Source organism: Mustela nivalis, assembly GCF_964662115.1.
Source record: "Mustela nivalis genome assembly, chromosome: 9".
Taxonomy (NCBI): domain Eukaryota; kingdom Metazoa; phylum Chordata; class Mammalia; order Carnivora; family Mustelidae; genus Mustela; species Mustela nivalis.
In genome coordinates this window covers 14,886,091-14,910,884 of record NC_139028.1, presented here as the reverse complement: position 1 = coordinate 14,910,884, position 24,794 = coordinate 14,886,091, and the positions used below count along the sequence as shown (strand labels likewise).

Here is a 24,794-nt window from a genome sequence, read left to right as displayed (position 1 = left end):
AATATTTTTCTTTGTCCAACAACTCCATCTGGTGTAGTTTCTATATGTGACTCACCAACGAGCTAAATCCTGTTGGTTCAGTTACAGTTCCTCTGCTCAGAGTACATGAATGGCTTCCCAGCTCATTCAGTGCAAAAGTAAGATACGATGGCTTACGAGACCCGGTAGGACCTGTCCGTTGTACCTCCCTGACTGCACTTCCTACCTCTCACCTATTTCTTTCCTGCCCCTTTTCATCAGCTCTTCCCTCTGCCTGAAATCAGGCTTTCCCTCCAGACAGCTACATGCCTCCTTCCCTCACTTTCTTTAGATGTCTTTTCAAAGGTTACTTTTTTTAGTGAGGCCTTTGCAAACCATAAATAGCAACTGCCCACCCCCCTTCCCTATGTCCTCTTCCCTGCTTTCCTGTGCTGTACAGCATTTATTGGCTGTCTCACACATTTTCTTTTAAAGATTTTATTCATGTATTTGAGAAGGGGAGAGAGCAAGCGAGAGCACAGGAGCAAGGGGAGGGAGAAGCAGGCTAGGGGCTCGATCCCAGGATCCCGGGATCATGACCTGAGCCCAAGGCAGACACTCCACCAACTGAGTCACGGGGCGCCCCCATCTCACACATTTTATACTTATTTCCTTATTGTCTGTCTCCATATCTACCCTTCCCCCACCTTCCAGAACATACTCTTCAGAAGGTTAGCAACTTTAATGTACTCCCAGTAAGAGTGGAGTAAATCCTCTGATTTAAATAAATCAACGTTTGCCCATAGGAAGCATTTAATAAATATTAGTTGAAAGGATTAATGAACTGAAAAAGCTCACCCCTAGACTTGAGGGTAGAAGTAAAGGGAAACACCCAGAAATGCAAATCCAAGTGTTAGAAATATGTGGAGAGCCTGGTGGACCCGATGTCCCTGGAATAAAGAGGTCCCAGGGACCAGAAAGCCACATAAGCTATGTGCAAGACCCAGGTCAGCCCCTGGGATTCTAATAGTGGTAATAATTATCAATGGCAGTTTGCCAGAAAGGCAACTTTTGCATATTGAAAACAGTAATTGAGGATCAGTGAAAATCGTTAAAACAACAAAAATTTAACTGAGTAAAAAAAAAAAATTTAACTGAGTAGTTTAAAAGATCAAATTGACTTTATTGAATGATTCATGAGTGGGACAGTAGACCATCTAGCAAATAGAAAGGAGCTCTTTTGAGCTGGGGAAAAGAAAAGGTTTTTAAAAGAGGAAAATACTAGCAAAGGATACATTGTTTCAGGCAATGTACCCCTCCTAAGGGGAGCAGAAGCTCTATCAGTAAATTTCCTAGTACTGACCAGGAAATTCATGTTGGCCAAGAAAGGGTACATGCCTGGGGGTTGAAACTGCAGTTAGCTTATTCACATGGAACCCTTAACTGACTCCATTTTTTATTAAGATTTTATTTTTAAGTAATCTCTACATCCATGTGGGGCTCAAACTCACGACCCTAAAATCAAGAGTCACATGCTCTACTGCCTGGGCCAGCCAGGCACCCCATAAGTGACTTCCTTTCAAACCTGTGGTTTTCTTTTAAACAAAATGGAAGGTTGCAGCTTCTATAAGCCACACTAGCCAACGTAATTAATTACTATTAAGGGACACTGGAAAAAAAAAAAAAAGCAAATGTGTTCAGAAGGAATGATCAGAATCCCTTTAAACTCGTTCTGCTGGGAAATAGAGCTTAACAGAGTCAAAACTAAGTACCATGTTCAGGGAAAGTGTATTCTGTTTCCACTTCATTGAAGATTGTGGACAAAGCTGTAAGACAAATTTAGGCAGCACTGGTCGTTTTCGTTCAGTAGATGGAGCCAGAGTAGAAAGGAAGCAGTCTAGCGGGTTGCGAAACCGCACAAAGAGGGATTTGAAAGTGGGATTCCTCTGTGGATTCCAGCCCCAGAGCCCATTAGGCGGCCACCTAGGGCTGGCGCCCGTCGCCAGTCAGTTGACCAGGGAGGTGGACAGTCTCTTTCAAAGCCGACGATGTTCGTGCCTCTGCCTTGAACAGCTCTTGGCTCCGCTTGCTCATTCTCATGCTTCGGGTGGCAGTGAAGCCTTCCGCGGCCTTTCCTCGCAGAGAGAGGTCCTCCTGCGACCCCCGAGCCATGCATCCCGCTTATTTACTCCTGGGCTAACCAACCTCTGTAATTACACTTTGTTTCCATGATTATTATCTGCTTTTCCTGCTGGAATGTAAGTCCTGCATCCACGGGCACCAGACCTAACCGTCCCCCACCGTGTGCTCAGCACCCTGCAGACAGGCCTCTGCAAGTGGCAAACATTCGGGAAATATCTAGTAAACAGATTAACTGGAATTCTGGGTTGTATGAAGTGCCAAGCACTTTGCCCAGGTTTTCACATACGTTTTCTCCCTTTTCTCTCATGAGAGAAACATTTACTGTGGAAAAACTGAATCTTCAGGAGGGCGTATACTTTGTCCAAGGTCCCATAGCAAAGCTGAGAATTAAAACCAAGTCTTTCCGATTCTAAAATCTCTGCTGGCACCTCAGAACTTTCATAAACAAACATTTTGTAAAGCAAGCGGTAGTGTGTTACAGTAAAGTTTCCACAGGAGAGCCAAGGGGGTAAAGTAGGAGACGCCAGGCAATTGCCCGCAGCACTCAGTTTTGCAATCCGACCTTAGCTCGTGTGCCAGGCACTGCATAGAGTTCAAAGCGAAGTATGCTTTCTGAGACTGGATGCAAATTTAGAGGAGACGGCGTAGGCTCTTCTCTTTCTACCTCTTCCTCTCCTTCTTTGTCCACAACTCATGCTTCCTTCCAGCTGACCTGCTCCTTTCTTCACTCTCTGGGCACACTCAAGAAAAGGCAAAAAATTAGACTGAATATATCATTCCAAGAAGGAGGATCCAGTGTTGGACAAGTGTAAGGTAGTCACACTTATACAAAGAGGGACACATAGAAGGTATGAGAAGTAACAAAGTAGAATGTAAAAACATCCAGATCACCCGTAAAGAAGGATCTGGGATCCTGAGATGGAAGTGTATATGTGGGTGGGAGACAGGCATTCAGGAGTGGAAGAGAGCAAGACTGAGCAATAATGACCCACATGTAAAAGAAATCATGTGAAATAGGGAAGCAGCTTGTGACATTAGTGCTCAGGACAAAATGTGATTCAAATTCTCTCATTCCATCAATAATATGAGTGTCACAATTAAGACGGAAACTAACAAGCGAATACAAAAAAAGACCCAGCTTGAAATCGCAAATTTTTAGAAATAATACTCGGTTTGCATCTCCTAGCACTGCTATATAGAAAGTGACTCATACTTTCATGTTTTCAAAGTCCAGAAAGGAGCTGAATTACGGTGCTTTAACGCAAAACAATTACCCTGGCATACTCCAAATTTTCCTTAAATAAGTGGAAAGAAGGCCATGACGGGAAAATCCTCAGCCATAGTCTGCACAGAAGCCCCCCGGGAGGCAATTGGCTAACTGCCTCGAGGTGTAGCCAAAATGGGGTGAAAACGTGAACACGTTGCCCTTGTTTCTTAGGTTCATGTTGAGGACCAGCCAGGCCTTGGTCCCTGGGAAGTGTGATAGAGTCCTAGCTTGCCGCGTAGGGGCGTAGCCATAAGGTAAGCTGGTGCCTCGACTGTCTCATCCTGCTGCCTGAGGCGTGGGTGTTCTCATCAGCCCGGGAGTGATTCTGGGGAGGGGACTCTCTTCTCCATGCACACTCTCCAGAATCCAAAGTGAGCAGAGGCAGCTTCTCTAAAATGATATCTAGTTACTACTTTTCATTTTTTTAAAAGGTTTTTAAAATTCATTCATTTGAGAGAGACAGACCGAGTGCGAGCGCAGGAGCAGGGGCAATGGCAGAGGAAGAGGAAGAAGCAGGCTCCCCACTGAGAAGGGAGCCTGACGTGGAGCTTGATTCCAGGACCCTGAGATCAGGACCTGAGACGAAGGCAGAGGCTTCACCAACAGAGCCAGCCAGGAGCTCCTTGAATGACTTTTTAAAGGGAGGAGGAAAACCAGTCTGGCAAGAGGAAGGAAAATTTAAAACAACGTGATTAGCCCCCTTCACATCACAGTGTGCCATCTCAAGCAGCCTCTTAAAATGTCATCGCAGTATTTGTAGCTTCTTCCTATAGGTGGCAGCATCTGCGTTTTAGCGGACACCATCAGTCTGCGGAGCCTGGAGGATCAGGTCGGCAATAGTGGTTGGATGTCTTACTTTTCCTTTTCGTAAGAAAAAAATTCTTAAAATGTCTATTACATTTATAAAATCCATGACTTTGGAAATGTTCCTGAGCATTGTGTTCAAAAAGCAGGTTACCAGTCTGAGGGGATGTGAAGCAGGCTGGAGAGAGAATTCTGGCCATGAATGTGGACAATGACTTATCTCTGGGTAACAGGGCAGTTAGTAAGTGAATTGTTTTTCACTTGGTACCTTCCCAGATGGCCTCCAATGAGCATGGGTTTTTTCAAGACCTGTTTCTCCTCCTTGCTGTCAGCGTCCTCGGGCCCTGGGAAGCTGGAGATGGTGGGGCCTTGGGTATCCAGACACTTCTGGTCTCACCAAGCTCTTCAGTGTCTTAACTGTGGAATGAAAATAATGCCAGAGAATGGGACTCTTGAAGCAGAGCTTGAGAGGTAAAGGATCTTTGTAATCCTCCCCAAATCCAGAAGCAGGTTTACTGTGAAGCTGATAAAACTTAGACTTCAAGGCCTGCCCCTCACTAACACTGATCCCTTTCAAAATGTTGTATCCCACTCAAATTCATGATTTGGAATTACAGGGCCCAGAAATGACCCCGTTACAGAACCTACCAAACCCAGATCTCCCACTGGCAAAGCACACCAAAATACTCTTGGACGACTTTTTTGCTATCCTTGTGTGAAACAGCCTAGCTCTTATGCATTGAGGGGGCTGGGGGTGCGGTCCCCGTAAACTCCCCACCAAACTGGGAGGCCAAGCCTCAAGCACCCCGTACCTCATTACCTAGCATGTGTCTGGCTCATTGCAGGTGTCCGGAAGCCATTTGCAGCACTGTTAACTGGCAGTGAATTTGCACAGAGAAGTCAGAGTCTGCCTAACCAATTTCTTACTCATGGAGCCACTGAGGACTAGGCCTTGTAGAACTGTTTCTGGTGACCAGGAGAAAGGGTGTTCTGTCCTACGTAAACAGGGCCATGGAGATGACCCCCATCCCCAGACGAGCCCTGGGCGCTAGTGAGTGGATCTGCCGAGTGAGTTTTCATGGCGGTACAACGCAGGTAGACTCTCTCCCAGGAAAGGGCCCTGTCTCCCCTCTTTGAAAAGATGCATCAGCATTTTTGTGACACAAAGAAAACAAATCTAGTTATATGACCTAAATCTCTCAAACACAAGAAAGCAAACGGACATGGGTTACCAAATGAGAAGAGTGAAGAAAAACCTCAGCTGCCACATGACCCCGCCCTTTCACTTCTGAATATACACACCCAGAAGGAAGGAAAGCTGGGACTCGGATGGATGTGTACACCACGTTCATAGCCACATCGTTCGTAACAGCCGAAAAGTGCAAGTCACCAGTGTTCACCTGCAGATAAGCAGATAAGCAGAATGTGGGCTAGGCATACAATGGAATAGTAGTCAGTCTTTTTTTTTTTTAAGTTTTTTTATTTATTTAAGTAATCTCTGCACTCCACAAAGTCAATGACCCTGAGATCAAGAGTTGCATGGTGTTCTGACTGAGCCGACCAGGCGCCCTGGAATAGAATTCAGTCTTAAAAAGGAATGAAATTAACACATACTGCAGTGAACCTTGAGGATATTACACGAAATAAGGCTGTCACAGAAGGACAAATACTGTAGGATTCCATCGATCTGAGGTATCCAGAGTAATCATGTAGAGACAGAAAATGGAATGGTAATTGCCAGGGACAGGGGTAAATAGGGTGTTGTTTAATGGGTTCAGAGTCTCAGTTCTGGAGACCATGGTGGGATGGTTGCACTACAGTGTGGTTGTACTTGATGCCAGGGACCGGTACACATAAAAATGGTAAATGTTATGTTATTATATATTTTATTATGATAAAAAAGCCCATGCCGAAAGACCAACCAGATGGAACAAGGAATTAATACTTTTCTTTATTTTACCAATATCTTAACAAGACCGGGTTGATTATCTATTACAGAACTGTTCTCAGGGCACCTGAGTGAGTTGAGTTTCCCACTCTTGGTTTTGACTCAGGTCATGATCTCAGGGTTGTGAGGTCAGACTCCATGCCCAGCAGAGAGTCTGCGAGGGATTCTCTGTCTCCATTTCCCTCTTCCCCTCCCCCCTTTATCTCTCTCTCTCTCTCTCAAATAAATCTTTATTACAGAACTGTTCCATAATATAGATGTGAATTATTTGTGAAATGTTAATTGCTAATATCAGCTGAAGCCTTACTAAGTGTCAGGAACTGTGCTAAGGGAATTGTGTACATTATCTTAATTCTCAAACCCAGGCTGTGTTGGTACAGGTACTATTTTTATGGTCATTTACAAGTTCAGAAAATTAAGACTTAGAAAGTTTGAAGGCATTTGCCTGGAAGGCAGGATTAGTGCCTGGTAGACACCAGATTCAAACTTGGATTTACTACTGGGAAGCATATTGCTAATTTCAGAGTTTGGGGTCTATTTGGCTTTTTTTGGTTTGTTTGTGGTGTGTGTGGGGTGTGTGTGTGTGCGCGCATGCGCATGCGCATGCTTAAGAATTTACTTATTTATTTAACAGAGAGAGAGAGAGCACAAGCAGGGGGAGCAGCAAGCAGAGGGCGGAGCAGGCTCCCCACTGAGCAGAGAGCCTAATGCGGGACTCGATTCCAGGACCTTGGGATCATGACCTGAGCCAAAGGCAGATGATTAACCAACTGAACCACCCAGGTGTCCCTGTTTCTTTTTAATAAAAAAAAATTTTTTTTCACTTTAACACTTGCTTAAAGAATTTCTAAGGAAAGGAATCTGAATCAGGAGACTCCAAATGACACTGATATACCTGGAGAATAGAAGAGTAGAACAGCCCTTCTTTCAGCATTATGCCTGAAACAATGCCTTGAGGGAGCGCCTGGGTGGTTCGGTCACTTAAGCAGCTCACGTCTTATCCTCAGGATTGTGAATTCAAGCCCTGCATTGGTTTCCACACTGGCTGTGGAGCCTACTTAAAAAAAAAAGTAAAGCGGCCCCTCATATGCACTATGGAGTTGGGGTATTAAAGTCGAAATCCAAGGATGGGAGAACTGGAAAAGCATCGGTGAGCAAATATTCCATTATGGATACAGATTTTTAAACTTTTTTGTTTTCAGGTTTTATAATTGTAATTCCTGACACATTGTTCAGTAGTAAGTTTTTTTTAATAAGCATAAACTGGGCAAAACACTGAGACCAACTAAAGAATTCAGGGATTGTATTCTGGTGATTTATAGAACTGCACCTTCCCCCAAAGGATTGACTGGATGTGTTATTGTATCTTTTTAAGTGTGTGTGTGTGTGTGTGAGAGAGAGAGAGAGAGAGAGAGAGAGAGAGAGAGAATACCTCTCCGACCTTCCACATCCCCATCAGAGTAACAGAAAAGATTCTTTGAAGAATGAGATAACAGCACAGGAAACAAGAAAAAGCGTCATCAGCAAACCAGAAGTCTTGAGAAATTTCTGAAAGGGAAAAGTCAGATAGATGACTGATGAGAAAGTGTAGAAAACTGTAGGCCTGGGCACAAGAACTGAGCACGTGTCTTCCCAAGGGAGCCCCAGAGGGAGTGCCTGCCCAGAGGACAGGACGAAGATATGATGATGGGCTGTGGGGCCATCATCAGTGGCAGTGGCCTCATTAAGGAGTGGGATACAGCCCTCTGCACAGCTGGGCCCCTTTCTCTGACCTGTGTAAACAGAGCTTCACAGCTGAGACTTTGCCCTCAGGCTAAAAGCCGGCGCTGTCCTCCAGAAGGCAAGCTATCAGCTCACAGAGCCTTCTTGGTGAGGGTTGTGTGGTCTGGAGGGGATACCGAAGAAATTATTATTATTTTTTTAAGATTTTATTTATTATTTGACAAGAGAGAGAGACACAGCGAGAGAGGGAACACAAGCAGGGGAGTTGGAGAGGGGGAAGCGGGCTTCCTGCCGAGCAGGGAGCCCCTTGTGGGGCTCGATCACAGGGCCCTGGGACCCCGGGACCCCTGGACCCCGGGACCATGACCTGAGCCGAAGGCAGATGCTTAATGACTGAGCCACCCAGGCTCCCCAAGAAATTCTGCATCTCTGTAGTAAACTCAGCCTGGAAATCACCAGACTTCAAATGCACCTCCACCCCCCAACCTGGAAACCTCTGGGTTCTGGGATCTGGGGATGTGCTTTGCCCACAGGAAACCCTGCCGGAAGCCCTCCGGTCCACAAACTCCACCTACTTAGAAACTGCTGTGTTCTGTTGGAGTGAAATAGCTTAGAGAAACAAATGTAAACCCCCCCAGGAGGAAACCCACATCAGCTACTGATACTAAATTAAGGTGTTTGTGTAGTTCCTCATTCATTTGTATAAAAGGACAGCAGGGAACCTCAGACTTGGGAGAAAAAACAATACAAAAGGGAAAGCCTTAGAAAAATAAATAACTGAAGCTGGAGGAAAAAGATAATCCAAGCAGTTAAAGAATAAAACAATAAAAATAACCCTAGTGAATGATGCACGTGTAGATCACTCACATTCTTAACACCTGTGTCAGCCAGTTAATACAATTACTATTTAAAACCATTTCAGTAAGAGCAATAAAAATGCCAATTCATATCAGAAGAATTTATAATCTGCATACTTTTAAGACAATTATAGTTTGCATCCGACAGCATGAAAGAGTTCTTGGAAAGTAAAAATCAAAATTTCAATGGGATTTCTAAGTGGTAATATAAATACAATAGAAGATCCAGTTGGTTACCGGAAGTTGAAGTAAAATGACAGGAAATATGAGAAAAAAATAAGATGCATGGAAGTTAGCTCTAAGAAATCTAATACTTCTCTAAAGGTGATTCCAGAAGGTATAGGGGACCATGGAGAAAATGAAATTGTCAAGAAAATAATGAAATAAATTTCCTGTACACACAAGAGTTTCTAGATTGACAAAACCCACTCATTACAGAGCAGGAAAAGTGAAGAAACAAAAGTACATGTAGGCAGCATGGAAAAATTTTAGAATTTTAAGAACAAAAAGAAAACCCTGAATGCTTCCAAAGAGGGGGGTAAATAATCAGACTGTGATTGCAATTTCTTCTCAGCAATATGAGTCACCAGATCATTTATAAAACTCATGTATATTGAGTGAATACTGTGGGCTAGACACTGTTCCAGGTCCTTGTGATGATGTATCGGGAACCAGAGACCAAAGTCCTTCCCTGGTGGGTCGTTACCAGAATGTTTTCCAGGTTCTAAGGGGGTACAAACAGATCTTTGAATTCTAAATTTTGCCAAACTTCTAATCAAATTTGAGGCCATTTTGAGACATTCAAGATTCCTTACCAAACAAAACCAAAGCTCAAAGAAGACCATTTTGAGACATTCAAGATTCCTTACGAAACAAAACTAAAGCTCAAAGAAGTAATCCAACAAATTGTAATCCAAGAAAGAAAACAGGAAGGATGCCATCTGAGTATGACCCAAAGGAAGTGAAGAAAGCAGGAAGAGGAGGAAAGGACAGGAGGGAGAAAGGATCTCTTAGTTCTTAAAGTTCAGAAGACTCTCATTTAAGCTGCAGAATTGCAATTGAATAACATTACATTTCCTTCTCAATGGAGGTTCATCCACACTACTCAGTTTTTCATAACAGAGGACCTATGTGCCTGGCACTGTGCTGAGTGCTTTATATGGATTAACTCTTTTAATCTTCCGAAGACTTAATTATAATAACAGAGCCAAGTATAAATATAGTAAACCATGACCACGTATATATGGAGAGATGTCTGTGTGTAAATCTATCCATAAAACAAAGACTTAAAAGTAGACCTCTTGGGTGCCTGGGTGGCTCAGTTGGTTAAGCGACTGCCTTCGGATCAGGTCATGATGCCGGAGTCCCGGGATCGAGTCCCGCATCGGGCTCCCAGCTCCATGGGGAGTCTACTTGTCCCTCTGACCTTCTCCCCTCTCATGCTCGCTCTCTCTCTCACTCTCAAATAAATAAATAAAAATCTTTAAAAAAAAAAAAAAAGTAGACCTCTCAAGTGACTAGGAATAAGAGCATCTTGTCTAACTAAATAAATCCAGAAGAAGTTTGGGTATTATTTAAAGTTACAAAGAATAATTTAAAATACAGTTTTTAGAGAAATTAGAAATACAACTGAATTATAAATAGTAGAACTAACACAAGTTAGGTAGAGGCGCGCATGCGTGGCTCAGTCAGCTAAGCGTCTACCTTGGGCTCAGGGCATGAGCCCAGAGTCCTCGGGTGGAGCCCCACATTGGGCTCCCTGCCCAGCTTTGAGACTGCTTCACCCTCTGCCCCTCCCCCCCGTGCTATCTCTGTCTCTCTATTGCTCTCTCTCAAGTAAAATTTTTAAAAAATAAAACAAATTAGGAGCTAGAGAAGTTGGAAGTAAATATTCTTCCTTATCTCTCAGACAGAAATCAGTAGACACTTTCTAAAGCTGATAAATGGAGAAACAGAACTATAAGCATATTCTTTTAAATTATAGTAGTGACGGGTACAGTAGCTGTTAACAATGCCCGTGTGGAGAGCGTCAGCCTGGGCTACAGGGTATAGAGGTCACATTTATTTTAGACTCTTCTGTACCGATAACATTGTTTTCTTATTACATGCATATAAAACTATAAACTAGCATCGAGCTACTTCAAGAATAGTAGATACAATCATTTTTCAAAGAGTGGAAAAAGCCTAAATGAATCTTTTCCACAAACACAGCAATAATATTTAACACAGCATATGTAATTCAAAGAGGAGTTGCTTAGTCACCATTGCTAAATGTTTACAAAGGGTCGCGGTTTGTAAGGAAAAGTGTCTCACGTCAAAGAGAGCTTCACATATTAGCTACTTGACTTTTTTTTTTACAAATTTATTTATTTATTTGACAGAGAGATCACCAGTATGCAGAGAGGCAGGCAGAGAGAGAGGAGGAAGCAGGCTCCCCGCTGAGCAGAGAGCTGGATGCAGGACTTGATCCCAGGACCCTGAGATCATGACCTGAGCCAAAGGCAAAGGCTTTAACCCACTGAGCCACCCAGGTGCCCCCTACTTGACTTTTTTAAGTTGAAAAAGTAAAACCCACTCTCCATCTTTTCTAACTGTGAATTTGGAAAAAGTTACCAGTATCATGTGTCCTATCCCTGTTGATCCTACAAATGGCTCGAAAACTGATGAACTAAGGACTTTGAACTTTCAAAAACAGGAATTCATCACTGAGGATTAGTCCTCTGTCAAAGCAGAATAAGATGCCATAGTTAATATTTATTTATTGAGCCGTGGAATGCAGTGGCGTAGAGGACAGAAAGTCTGTCTTACCCTGCTCTGTCCCCAAGCAGCCTGGTGACCTGGCCAGCACTTCATCTTAGTTCCTTCCTGTGTGGAGAGTGGATAAAATACTCTCCTCACTGCTTCACGTTGTTGGTGTGAGGGTCAGAAAGGATCGATCAAAGGAAAGACCTTTGAAATATTACGCCACGCACTGAAAGATTACAATGTTGGGCGCCTGGGTGGCTCAGTGGGTTGAGCCGCTGCCTTCAGCTCGGGTCATGATCTCAGGGTCCTGGGATCGAGTCCCGCATCGGGCTCTCTGCTCAGCAGGGAGCCTGCTTCCCCCCCCCTCTCTCTCTCTCTCTGCCTGCCTCTCCATCTACTTGTGATCTCTCTCTGTCAAATGAATAAATAAAATCTTTTAAAAAAATTACAATGTCATTATCATTTGGATGATAGACCTTCAAAAATGGAAAGAACTTAGAAACTATCCAAATTGCTTTCATTCACAGTTTCATTTTCTCATCTGTCACTTGCTTAGAACCCCTGCATATGTTAAGTCTTACAGTAGAATTTGAACTAAAAGTATATTTTTCTGAGCTACATCCTCTTCTAAAATTATAAGGAATCATAGGCTCTTCATGCTGCAAAGGGTTACCAGCCACCTCGTGTTTTAATTCCCTTGTTTTAAACATGAAGCAATATTAGCCAAAGAACATACTTGGGCTAAGATAAACACAGGACAGTGAACCCAGACCCAGGGTTAAAAGCCGGTCCCAGATTCCCAGTTTATATCCGTTTCCATGTCACTGCCAAAGCAAGAAATAAATGGCCATTTATGGATAATCACAGTTAGTAAAGGTATATACTGCCCTGACTTGAGTATGCTAATTTTTTTTAACCATTCTCGTAATATTCAAAAAGATGTTCCTTTCCTCCGGGCACCTGGATGGCTCTGTAGGTTGAGTGTCTGCCTTCGGCTCAGGTCAGGATCCCAGCGTCCTGGGGTTGGAGCCCTGTGTGGGGCTCTCTGCTCAGTGGTGAGTCTGCTTCTCCCTCTGCCCTCTGCTGCTCCTCCTGCTTATGCAAACTCTCTTTCTCTCTCTCTGTCAAATAAATAAATACAATCTTTTTTTTAAAAAGTTCCTTTCCTCAAGCAGCAACTGTATAACAAACTGAACAACAAAAATGTAAAAAAATGAATGAAAAAAATTTTAAGTAATTATACTTAAAAATAATGTAAATACTCAAATCTATGCTGTAAATAAAACTATGTTTGAAAGCTATCAGAACAATTAGGCATTTAATAGTCACGTTAATTACCAACATTTCAGTAAAACTTGCTTTCTTTTTACCCTTCACACAAACCCACAGATGAGAGGCCGAAGATATAAATGGTTAAGAAGACAAGGTTTTCAATCAAGATATGAGTTTAAGTCCCAGCTCTGCCCTTTACTAGATATATAGATTTTGAAAATGTTCTCAACCTCCCTCAGCCTCATTTCTCTCCTCTCTGTTATGGGAACAGTAATGATTGTTTCATAGGGTTGTTGTAAAGATTAAAAACCCACCTAATTCAATAAATGGGACTACTCGTTATTATTTGGGATTTTTACAGGGGAAGAAACTAGAGCTCATAGGAATTGTTTGCTCAGCTAATAAGCAGTGGAGACAAGACAGAAATCTGGGTCTTGCCACTTTGTTATTCCCTGCTGCCCAGCGTCTATACCCAGCACTTTGTGAACCACACGGGAAAAATCCTCCTCTGACCCCACGGCCCGATGCGCAGCTTTTCCACAACCAAGAGAAAGGTTCTCCTCCTAAGTAGGACAGCCCTCTCAGCCGGTTTCAGATGATATGGCCTCCAAACGGATGCGTCTCTTTTGGTGCCTGCCAACGGGAGTCACTTGATTCTTTCAAGTTCACAGCCCTCGTGTGCTGGAGAGGAGGTGGGGTGGGCGTGCCTGCCCATCTGTGTCGCACAAGCCTCTTGTCCCTCCTCACTCACCCTGTGTCCCGTGAGGAGGACGCACATGCCATCCACTGCCCCCCACCCACCCATGCTAGGCATCTCCGGCCATGATTGGGAAGGCTGAGAGGGTCCTTATCCTTCTTCATCTTGGGGTCTGGGTGCTGGCTCTTCAGCATTCAAATCCTCCCCAAGCACCCTAAACTTGTCCCTGAGGGGCCTCATGCAAATTTGACTTCCCCTGCCCTGGGCATTAGGAGTCCCCATCTTTGTATTTGTGTAGCTCTCAGAGCCCAGGGTGAGCTGAACATTGTTCTCACTCCATGAGTGTTTGCTGGAAAAAAGTTGGAAGGAAGAAGGAGGAAAGGGAGGAATCCGTGGTCTTGTCACACTAGAGTTTCTGGAAAATGGTGTAACAGTGAGGTCACCTTCCTAGTTCCAAAGCTATTTATGGTATTTATATTTTTTAATCTATCTACTTACCTGTATCTGGAAGTATGGATAATAGAGAAATCACTCGGGACGCCTGGGTGGCTCAGTTGGTTAAGCAGCTGCCTTCGGCTCAGGTCATGATCCCAGCGTCCTGGGATCGAGTCCCACATCAGGCTCCTTGCTCGGCGGGGAGCCTGCTTCTCCCTCTGCCTCTGCCTGCCATTCTGTCTGCCTGTGCTCGCTCTCTCCCCCCCACCCGATAAATAAATAAAATCTTTAAAAAAAATTCTTTAAAATAAAAAAAATAGAGAAATTACTCTAATTTTAGTCTCAGAAGTCATACTTAAAATTTTGGAGTAAGTGTATGTGTGTGCTTGTGTGTGCGCATGTGCGTGTGTGTGTGTGTGTGTGTGTAAATTGGGGTTGGACCTTAGCACTGTGAGAGCTGAACTGCAAATAGGAGTGGACTCCGGGAGTCGGACTTGGAAATCCAAAGCCCTGAGTTCTTACAGATACGCCTCCAAGCTTCTGTGTAAACCTGGTTGAGTCACACTCACAGAACTGTTAAGACGGAGGCAATTCTAAAGGATGTCACTGGTACAGAACTGTCATGGGCAGTGATGACAATGTGTTCTGAACAGTCGGTTTTTTAAAGACCCTTGAGAGTGATTCATGCACTATCCAAATCTTCTCAATGCTTATTGGTCTTTATGGATCCTGTTGTACCATTTGAGTCTTATCTGTTTGTACTTTATCCCTGCGTCAATGAACACTTCTAGAATTCATGACTTACGGCTGTGCTGCCGTTCATTCCCACTAATCCTGTTTCTGACGTGACTTTAGAATCTGTTCCCGGCCTCTCTGCTCACACCCTGACTCCCCTACTCTTTCGATAATTCTCGCTGAGACGCAACAGCCTCCTAACACTTACATCTACATTTTTTATGATCATTCTCCATTATGTCTGCTCTATTCTAGGACATTTAAATAAATTCAGGCGGCCATGTAGCTCTGAGAGCGAACAAAAAGCTCAACTGTTGGCTGTAGCTGGCTTGGCTCTTTCCTTAAACATTCTCTGGTCTCCGATCTCTTGGCATTCTGTTCCAGCTCCTAATACCAGTTGCAGAGACTCCAGGCTTTGATTACCTAGGATGGACGTGATTCTCTTTCATGCTGCATTCTCTTTGACCTAACATTGTTCCCATTCATAAGCCCATATCTGCAACCGAGGCTAAAAATTACTTTCATTGCCCCATTCTGGCTCTGACGGAGTCATTTTAGCCCATCAGCCTACTCATCCTGAAAAGAGCAGGCAAGAGTCTGTTGTTAACGCGTTGTTCCAACACTCAGATTGTAACGTGGTTCTCTCTGATTCTAGTGCCAACAGCAGAATGTTAGTGTGGTTGTCCGAGGTTTGTGACTTGGCTGGTATGAGGCACGAAGGATCTTTGGCAACAGAAGGCTGGGTGGGAAGGAAACAGAAGTCAGCTCTTAGGGAACAACCCCCAGTGGGATGGACGGTAGACTGGGGGGAATTGACTGAGCATCGCAGGCTGGCCGTGGGGAAGATGAGATGAGGCACAGGCAGGAGGGCTCACCAGTCTCAGCTACCAATCCAGAAGCTGTTGCTTCTGCCACAGCAGCCAGCCAGATTACACTCTTCAGGTTTTTATCTTAAAAAGCATACACAGGGCGTGCCTGGCTGGCTCTGTTGGTGGAGCGAGTGACTCTTGACCTCAGAGTTTTGAGTTCAAGCCCCACACTGGGTATAGAGATCACTTTAAAAAATCTTTAAAAAAAAAAAAGCATATATATAAATAAATCCTTTCTAGAGATTCTATTCATTCCTTTGGTAAATAGTTAGGCACCAACTGTATACCAGACATTGAGTAAACAGTGGAAAAGGAAAGCTGGCTTTCCTGCCTTTCTTGGCAAGCTTTGTTAAATAACCATTTTTCTTTACTGTCTTACCGATATTCGAATGGGTTTTGGACCAGGAGATGTGTCTTTTAACCAATGCATTTATGCAAACAGTCTCAGATGGGCCACAAATATGTGGCCAAGATAATAACATTACAACCTTCATTCCTGCTCTGGAATAAGGATGCAACCTTTCAGTAAAAGAAATCCTTCATAGACAAATAACAAAATTACACATTGGTGGTTTCTGGATGTTTTGAATTTTCCAATCAGTTTTTTTCAACTGGTCATCCCTCTATATTCAGTTCAAAAAAAAAAAAAATCCCAACCTGCACTCTTGGATAGTTAATCATCACAAGACAGTTTTCAACAATACACCCTTGTGTTTATGCTGTCAGGAATACTCGGTGACCCAACAAAAAATGATTACATTTTGTTGAACTCGCGTCTTACAGCAGGACTGATAACGAAACAAAAAACTAGTCTCTTGAGAAGAAACTAGTTCATACCCCTAAGACTCAGTGTCCAGTGAGAGAGATCACTTCCATAAATAAAGAGCCATGTCCTATTCTTGGCTTGGAAGACACACATTGTAAAGATGTCCCTTTTTCCTAAAACCAACCTACAAATTTATTATAGCCCAATAAAAACTCTAGTGGAATCTTTTTGGAACTTGGCAAAGCAGTTTTGGAGTTTGGAAGAATAAAAACATATAAGGAAGATCCAAACACAAGGACTTTCTGGAGGACTTTGGCAGTCATTGAAACTGCAGTATTTACCGCTGACATATACTGCTTTAGGGACAGGTAGATGATCGATCAACCAAAATGCTGAGCACAGGAGCAGATCCAAACAGGAACAGGATTTGGTTATAGCACAAAGTGGTGAAAAGAAATGTGTTACTCAGACCAGACATCATGGCTAGTCATTTGGGAAAAGAATAAAGCTGGATCTCTGCCTTGAACTTCCAATTGAAATAAGGATTTAAATGTTTTAAAAATCACAAAGCACTGAAAACTCTTTGATGAATGTTTTTATGATTTCTTAAGGGAAGGGGCCTTTAAGCCTGACACGAGGCTCCTCACTGCGAGTAGTCCTGGTGTGACAGATACGCCTCCTCCTCCTGCAGGAGCTGGGGGCCATAGGTCCTCTTCCAGCCCAAGCGTCATGGCTTTGAGGAGGGGTGTGTGGGGGGAACACCCCGTGACTTGCTGACGAGAGAAGAAAGTGTTCAAGACTGGATCTTACCTGAGACACCCGCACTAGTGCAGCTACTGCTGTGGGTCCACATAGGGAGGGCCTTGAAGGACAATGGGCAGGAACATCTTCCCACGGTTAACACTCCAAGCAGTGCAGGGGAGGCTCGGTCAGTGGAGTGTATGACTCTTGATCTCGGGTCATGAGATTCCTTCAAAAATGAATCGATTGTAAGAAAAGAAAGAAAAACGGTATTCTTAAAAAACAAACAAAAAACTCTAAGGGCATCGTCTTGCCCACCTTCCTGGAAAGAGCAATGGCCTTAGAGTTTAGAATCCAAGGGGACAAAGGCTTCAGTCAAGGAACTCATTCATGATTCCCCTGAATTGGAAAATTAAGTTCTTATCTTGCCATTTTTTTTGGCACACAGAAAAGAAAGTTCAAGTGTAGGCTCGGTGATTAATTCTGATTATAAAGGGAAGGAGAGGTACTGTAGCAAATAGTAATCCCCCGACACACCCCGTCATGATCCCACGGCAGTGTAACAAGCCAACAGGACATGCTTAGAACGCCACATAGCGGGGCACAGGTCCCTTGGGAATGAAAATTTGGGTCACTCCAATGAGGAAAGAGCCCCGACCAGCTAAAAAACAGACAGAAGGCAAAAGATCAGTTTTGTTTTTTCAAGATAGTATGAATGTATTTTGGCTTATGAATCCCAGGAAGTAGATTAACTAACACGTCAGTGTATTTCCATTTTAACCACAAAATCTGCTTGAGGTTCAAAGAGGAAGACCTTTTTTTTTTTTTTTTGGTTATGAGTGGTTCTGCAGGGGAATTCATACCACCTGCAACTTTTCATCTTGCTCTCTCTCTCCAACCTCGTTCAACCCCTGCCTCTGGGCCCCGAGAGCTCTCTCTCCTTGCCCCACAATACTTTGCTATGTGGCCTCTCAGTTGGCCACATGAGTTCCGTCTTTATACACACATCTTGTGCTCGTACCCCCCTTCTCCTTCCATGGCTGCTCATCTAGTACTGAGGTACTTTGGGGTTCAGCCCAGCAGGCCTCCTTGAAGCCTCGTGAGTAGATGCCCCATGGAACTAATGGCGTCCTTCCTACTTTGCTCAGAAGTACCTAGAACATTGTGGCATTGTGGATTCGTGTTTGTCTCCGCTTACCAGATTTACCACTAAAACCCCAGGGTTTGGCACCAAGAAGAGCATATAGTAGGTGCTCAACGGTACTTGAGAAGTACATGGCTGAATAGTCAGTGTTGGGGCAGGCTGAGAATGAATAGGCTTCTAGCCCAGACTTTATTTATTTATTTATTTATTTATGTTTATGATTTTATTTATTTGTTTATTTGAGAGGAGGAGAGAGCAGAGGAGCAGGGCGGGGCCCGGCCAGGTTGCTCCAAGCTGAGTGCAAACCCCACCCAGGGCTCAGTGTCATAACCCTGAGATCATGACCTGTACCCAAACCAAGAGTTGGACGCTTAACCCACTGAGCCACCCAGGCACCCCTCAGCCACAGACTCTTAAATGGAACAAGTATTTCTCTAAATTGATTCTACCTTAAAGAACTAAAACTGAGATACTGAAGCACTTAGAAAGAGCCAGAATTCATTCTATTCTCTAGAGCATGTAAAATGTAACTATTTTTCAGACCCAATATTTAAGGGGGAAAGGTTAGGTTGGCTTCCGGGCCTGTGGGTCCAAAAAGACAACTGGTAACAACCAGTTGGCCTTTTGCCAGCTTTGACTCTGACCACGTGCCTGTCCTCTCCTGGTTAAAGGGTAAGAAGAAGTTGTAGAAACACAACAGGGAACTCCAGTGCATTTTTCAGGATTGGCAGCTTCTGTGACCATGAAGGCTTGGAGGAGTTCCGTATTGTTGGTGTAGGTCACGGTTTGCGTCTGCATTCCAGACTTCCATCACTCAGTGATTGACTTCTTCCTCCCCCTAACATTTTCCCGAGGTATGATAATCTGTTTGTAAACGCACTGTGTATTAAGAGCATGTACAGTTCTGGGAAAGCTCCACCTTCCTTCTTTCTTCTCAAAGGCGGTTTTTTCCAAGGGGCCCATTTTAACCCACCATCGTTGTTGGGGTGTACTGACCATGGCAGAAGTCTTGTGATTTCTCCAAGTGGTCCTTATTTTTCCCTGAGTGTATTTCAGTCATTTTTGTATCTGGTTGGCCTGTCTAATTTGAATGATGATTTCTGCCGGGCATGGGACTACTCACATCCAGCTTTCTGCTCGGGGTAGTGACTCACTGAGTCGGATTTTCATTCCACAAACTCAGAGCAAATTAGGTACCAATGGGGAGCTACATTAAAGCTTTTGGGATAGGAGAAGTGATTTTATGTACTAAAGGAGTAATTTACCAAATGTTCCTTAGTGATCTGAGAAAAAAAATTGCCGAGCTTCTCATAGCATTTGATTTGTTTCCAGGAAGTTAGTCAAAGGGAGGATCTGAGCTAATATGAATAAATGGATGATCTTAGATCTTACCAGTTCTCAAAGCACTGATGTGGCCTAATTCAGTGAGCATGTAAAGAAAATGTGCTCAAAGACACAGACCTGGCTCTCTGAACACTGAAATTTGCTCTGTTTTCCTCTCCGAGGAAAATAACCCAAGGAGAAATTCTGTTTGCCCCTCATGACTTCTCTCGGGGTTAGTTTTTTACTTTACACACCAAATGATAGTGAAAACGTGCACTTTTAATCTCACATTACCACACACCAGGCCTCTCTTGTCATCGTGTACTCCTGAAGCACGTTCGCCATTTTGAACTTAGAAAGTCAGTATTTGTCACGTTGAAAGAGGAGTCCTCTAATGGCTTCATCAGCCCTCCCCACCTCTTCACAATCACCGACAAATCTTCACGCAGTCTACAGCCTTAGTGGAATCTCTAGTAATCAATTGATTTACAATAATCTGAACAGAATGGGATCCACCACAAATATCTCTGGTGCTCGCTGTGTGCCAGGCAGTGAGCCAAACACTGCAGATGAAATGGTGCCTGAAAGTGGCTTCATCCTTACATTAATGAAATTTATACTCCAGCTGGAAAGATGGACATAACAAGTCTTCATATAATAAATGTCTGATCAAAACTCTCAAACATGTCTAATCAAAACTCTGAGAGTTTTGATCCCACTAGGAAACTGAATCCATTTGGATGGAGGTCAGTCTTACTGAGCTTCTCAAAAGTATTTGATATAGTTGATCACCCCCTCCTTTTATATACATTTCTTCAGTTGATTTCCAATTCCAGTTATACTCTAAAATTTGTAATCTCTAAATTCATTCATGAGTCCCACATTCAGTTACAACCCTGGTCATTTTTCTAAATTTGACACCCATATGTCTAACTGCCTACTCGGCATTCCTTCTCAGATGCGTATTAGCATCTCAAACTAAACGTGCCGCAAACTGAATCCCTGAATCCCCTTTTCTACTCCACACAAACCTACCTCTTCCCTAGTGCTCACTATTTTGCTAGACAGAACTCCTATGCATTCAGTGATTAGGCCAAAAATCTTGGAATTGTCCATAGCTTTCTTTTTCTTTCCTCCTCCTCATTCAACTTAACAAAAGCTCCTGTTGGATTTTCTTTCATCCTATAACACAGTTTCACCATCTCCCACTGCCCTCATCACCACTCTCTTACTCCAAGACACCATTTTCTATCATCTGGATCATTCTAGTGAATTCCCACCTGACCTCTTTGATTCCACTCTTGTTCTAATCTCTGTACAGCAGTCAGAGAGAACCTTGTAAAACATAGGTTTGATTATATCATTTCCTTGTGTATATCCTTTTGATGGCTTCCCGTCACATTTGGGTAAAATCCCTACCACGGCATGTAAGGCTTTACGTGATCTGGTCTTTACCTGCCTCCCTGCTCACCTTCCCTCCTACTCTTCTGGGTATTCTGGAGTTTGCTCTGTACATTCCTACTTTGGGATCTCGGCATTTGCTTCCGTCCGCTAGGATGTTGCTCACCTAGACATCACGATGGCTCTTTTCTTTAGTTCAGTTCATGCATGTCTCTGTTCAAATGTCAACTTTCAGAGAGGACTTTCCTTGTTATTAAATTAAACTACTCAAACAGCACTCCCTCCCCATCTCTTTCTGTCAACCCTCTTGACATACTTTGTTTTCTCTCTGGTTCTTATCACCCCCTCACTTTGTGTGTGTTGTGTGTGTGTGTGCGCACACATGTGCGCATATATATGTGCTTGTCGTGTGTGTGTTTATTTTGTGTCTCTGTTAGGATGTAAGACTCAAAAGCACAGGAAGTTTTGTCTTATTCACTTTCGTATCCCCGCTGCCTGGAACGATGAGTGTCTGGCACACTGGAGGGATTCTTCACATCTAGGTTGCATGAATGAATGTAATGATGGTAAAAAGGCAAATTGCAGGGGATGATAAGGTAGCATACGTGGACAGAACACAGAGTGAGGCATCAGGGAACAAGGTGGATGCGCATTCTGGAGAGCATTTCTAAACAGAAGAGGCCACCGCGCTAGGGTGGATATCAGAGTTCTCTGATAGTCTCAAGACGGTAGCACACCCTCCTTCTGAGCTGACCCGCGGGGGGTAAACATAAAAGCTCTATTGAAGAGAAATGTTTTTCATGTATAATTTGGTTTTACTTTTTCCCAAAGAAATGTGACCAGCAGTATCCCATTTATCTGTGTGACAGATCTGGTAGGTAGTTGGACAAGAGAGATGAAAAGAGCGGGAGCGGAAAGCAATAATGGCACTTTTGTCTTGGTGAAAAAGCCGTGAAACAGAGAGAAGTCTTGTGACATACCCGGCATGATAGCGGCCAACTAGACATGTCATTGATCCTCCTCATTTATTACCGATCTCTGCCTCCAGGCCCTGAGGTAGAGGCAGAGAGGGAGAGAAGCTTCTGCGTCTCTGTCCGGAGTGGATATGTTTCCTGTCTCCTCAGCCCAGACTACCACCTGCCATTCTCCTCACGACTCCCGCAGGTCTAAAGTGAGGCAAGCAGGAGAGGTTTAAGGAGAGAGAAGGTGCTCTAGACGTTGAATTGATAAATTAGTTGGTAAGAGAAAAGGGAGCAAGAAAGCAGGTTCTTCTGAGTGAATTCATATGTACTCACGCCCAGGTACAAGTCCGTGATTTGGGCGTCTGTGAAGGAAAGGAACGCAGTTAATAGCATGAACAGAATTGAAATGTATGGAATTGGGACACAGTCACATGGAGAATTACCTAAGTTTCTCAGCCTTCTGTGTTTTTAATCTTAGTGACCTCTCAACTGTCAGATAGTTCATATTTATGTCAAAGTATCTTTTCTTAAAGACTATGAAAAAACTGTATTCGTCAGGTACAACTTTACTGACATATCAGATTTGATTGTGTCACTTCCGTTTTCCCCCTGCAGTCTGGGCACACGAGAAGGTCAGAAGGACCGTATCAAACAGCACCACTCTGACTTGGCCCACAGCAGGCCTCCATTCCGTCTGTTCTGGGGAGGCCTGTGGCTAGAGCACAACATCTCTCAGTCCCCCTCTTTCCGCCTCTGATGTGCACCTTCAGTGGCCCTCTGTGAGCTTCTCTAGCTCAGTGTCCCTGTGACCGTGCCCTGTTTCACTCCCAGCCCTCTAAACCCCACTCTTCTCTGGACTCCTGCCCCCAAATTCTGAGGCACAGAATGTTCTGCTCTTTTTTTTCTGTAGCCTGCCAGTGTAGCGGGAGGCTGACTCGCAGGGCCTGGACATCCCATTTATGTCATAACACGGCCCAAAGACCCGGATGCTGTGTCCGAGAAGGTCACTCTGCCTCGCTTCCTACTCCTCAGGAAAGATGACAGGTTATGGAAGATAATGGTAAGTGGCTCCTGAAAAGCCTCTCCAAAACCTCCTGTCTATTTGTGCCTCTCATTCGACAGCCTGAAAGGCAGCATCCTTGCTTTCCATCTTTCCTTGCATCCAGAGAGGCCCTGCGACCCGGTTCTGGCCCATGGGGCACACCTGGGGCTGCTAGTCAAGGGAGAGGGGGTGATAAGAGAAATTCTCTCTTGAGTGTAGAATTGATGGCTAGACCTTCAGTGTCATCATGTAACCAGGAGAGAAAGGTCAAAAGAATCAAATACATCAACCTGACATCACCAACTTAGAGAACCAAGGCCAGCACTTCTTGTTAAGTGAGAAAAATAAGCTTCTGTCTTTCAAGTGTCTATAGGTGGTTTTCCTGTTGTTTACCAGTGAACATAAGTACATGGGTGCTGCCTCACCACATCACAGCCCCCTTTACAGGCTTTGTAAGCAGAAGCTTAGGACCTCTTGGTCACCATGAAAGAGCTAAGATGTTTTATTTTTTAACATAGGCTAATTGGAGGCTAGAGCTGAATTATTTAAGAAAAGGGAGGGATCTAATATGAGGAAAGATAAAGAGTCCCAAGATTGGGAAGAATGGGAAACCATTAGATCCTACAAAGAGTGGGGCCTCAAGTGGCTCCAACCCAGTGCCTCAGAGGGGCAGGACCTCAGAGGGGTGTTATCTGTGTTACCAAGTGCCGCAGTCCGGAGAGTGAAGATAGGATCGTCTATAGCTAAGTCTGTGGTTAATAAAGAAGTTCATCATAAAGGTATCTGTCTACCCATTGAATGCTTGGAGACAACTGAGGAGCAACTGAAAATGGCATCATGTAGTAGTAGAAGGAGTAAGTGTAGCTCTGGCAACTGTGTAGACTAAGGGCTAGGCCTCCTGGACCTACAGGTTCTTACATTTTTGTGCGATCTGATTGTCTGTGGAGAAGTGATGGGAATCATGCCTGACTATCATTAGACTTTCCATCTGCCCTCAAACATACAGAGGGGATTAAGCTAGACTTCATTTTTTTAACCTATGTCTTTATGTTTAAGTTAAGTTTCTTGTAGATAGTATATTCGTGGTATTCTTGGGTATTGTTTTTCTGTCTAATCTTTTCATTTTATCCAATTTTTGTGATTTTAATAAGTGTGTTTAGGCCATTTGCATTTAATGTAATTATGATATGGGAATTAAAATTTGCCATTTGTAGTTGTTTTGTTCATTCCACTTTTGTTCATTCCATCTCTTTTTGCCTTCTTTTGGATTCCTTGAGTGTTGCATTTGGGGGAGCTTCATTTTAAAACTACTACAGACTTACTAGTTTTTACCTCCTCTTCAAAAAATGTTAGTGCTTACTCTAGGATTTAAATATGCATGTCTAATTCATAAGTGGCCACTTTCAAATACTGTTATAGGACTTCATATATTGTATAAGGGCCTTACAACAGTGTATTTCCAATTCTATTCTTCCATCCTTTGGGCTATAGTTAGCATACGTTGAACTTCCACATATGTTGCAAAAACAAAATATGTTGATACAACTGATCTTTGTTTTATATAATCAGTTATCTTTTAGAGAAGTTAAGATAAGGAAAAAAAAGATTTTTATATTTACCTTCACATATACCAGAGGTCTTCATTTCTTTGTGCAGATCTGAGTACAAAATAGTATCTTTCTAAAGTCCATAAAAATATTTTCCTAAAATTGTATAAGGAAAACCTTACATTGTCCCAGAGACCGTTTGTCAAGGTCCGTAAAAGACAAGAATTGATATCCAAGTTGCTCCTTTTTAATGTGTGTGTACATGAGCTGGCGCACTGCGTAGCTGACCATTTCTCCTCTTCAGAGAGCTCTTTTGTATGGTCATAGTTGTGTATGTCAAAATATCTATATTCTGGCCTTTCCAAAGTTCAAACTTTAACTCTTTTGGACATGTCATTACTGTCACAAACTGAGTGT

At 43.4% G+C, this 24,794-nt stretch overlaps 2 long non-coding RNA genes across 4 annotated transcripts in view; one reads left to right on the top strand and one right to left on the bottom strand.

Moving 5' to 3' along the window:
* The window catches only part of LOC309841406, a 60,551-nt gene that overhangs the window by 16,347 nt on the left and 19,410 nt on the right, over positions 1 to 24,794 (top strand). For both annotated transcript variants that reach the window (XR_014299113.1, XR_014299114.1), the window contains exon 2: positions 22,699 to 22,848. This is a non-coding gene — a long non-coding RNA (uncharacterized lncRNA). The remainder of the gene's footprint in view (positions 1 to 22,698; positions 22,849 to 24,794) is intronic.
* On the bottom strand, positions 704 to 11,709 carry LOC309841414. Of its 2 annotated transcripts, none has more exons than XR_014299124.1 (4): positions 11,507 to 11,709; positions 5,404 to 5,571; positions 4,440 to 4,588; positions 704 to 2,840 (listed from the first exon to the last, which is right to left on the bottom strand). It is a non-coding gene; the product is annotated as an uncharacterized lncRNA (long non-coding RNA). The 2 variants fall into 2 exon arrangements; XR_014299125.1 differs by having other exon boundaries at positions 5,474 to 5,571.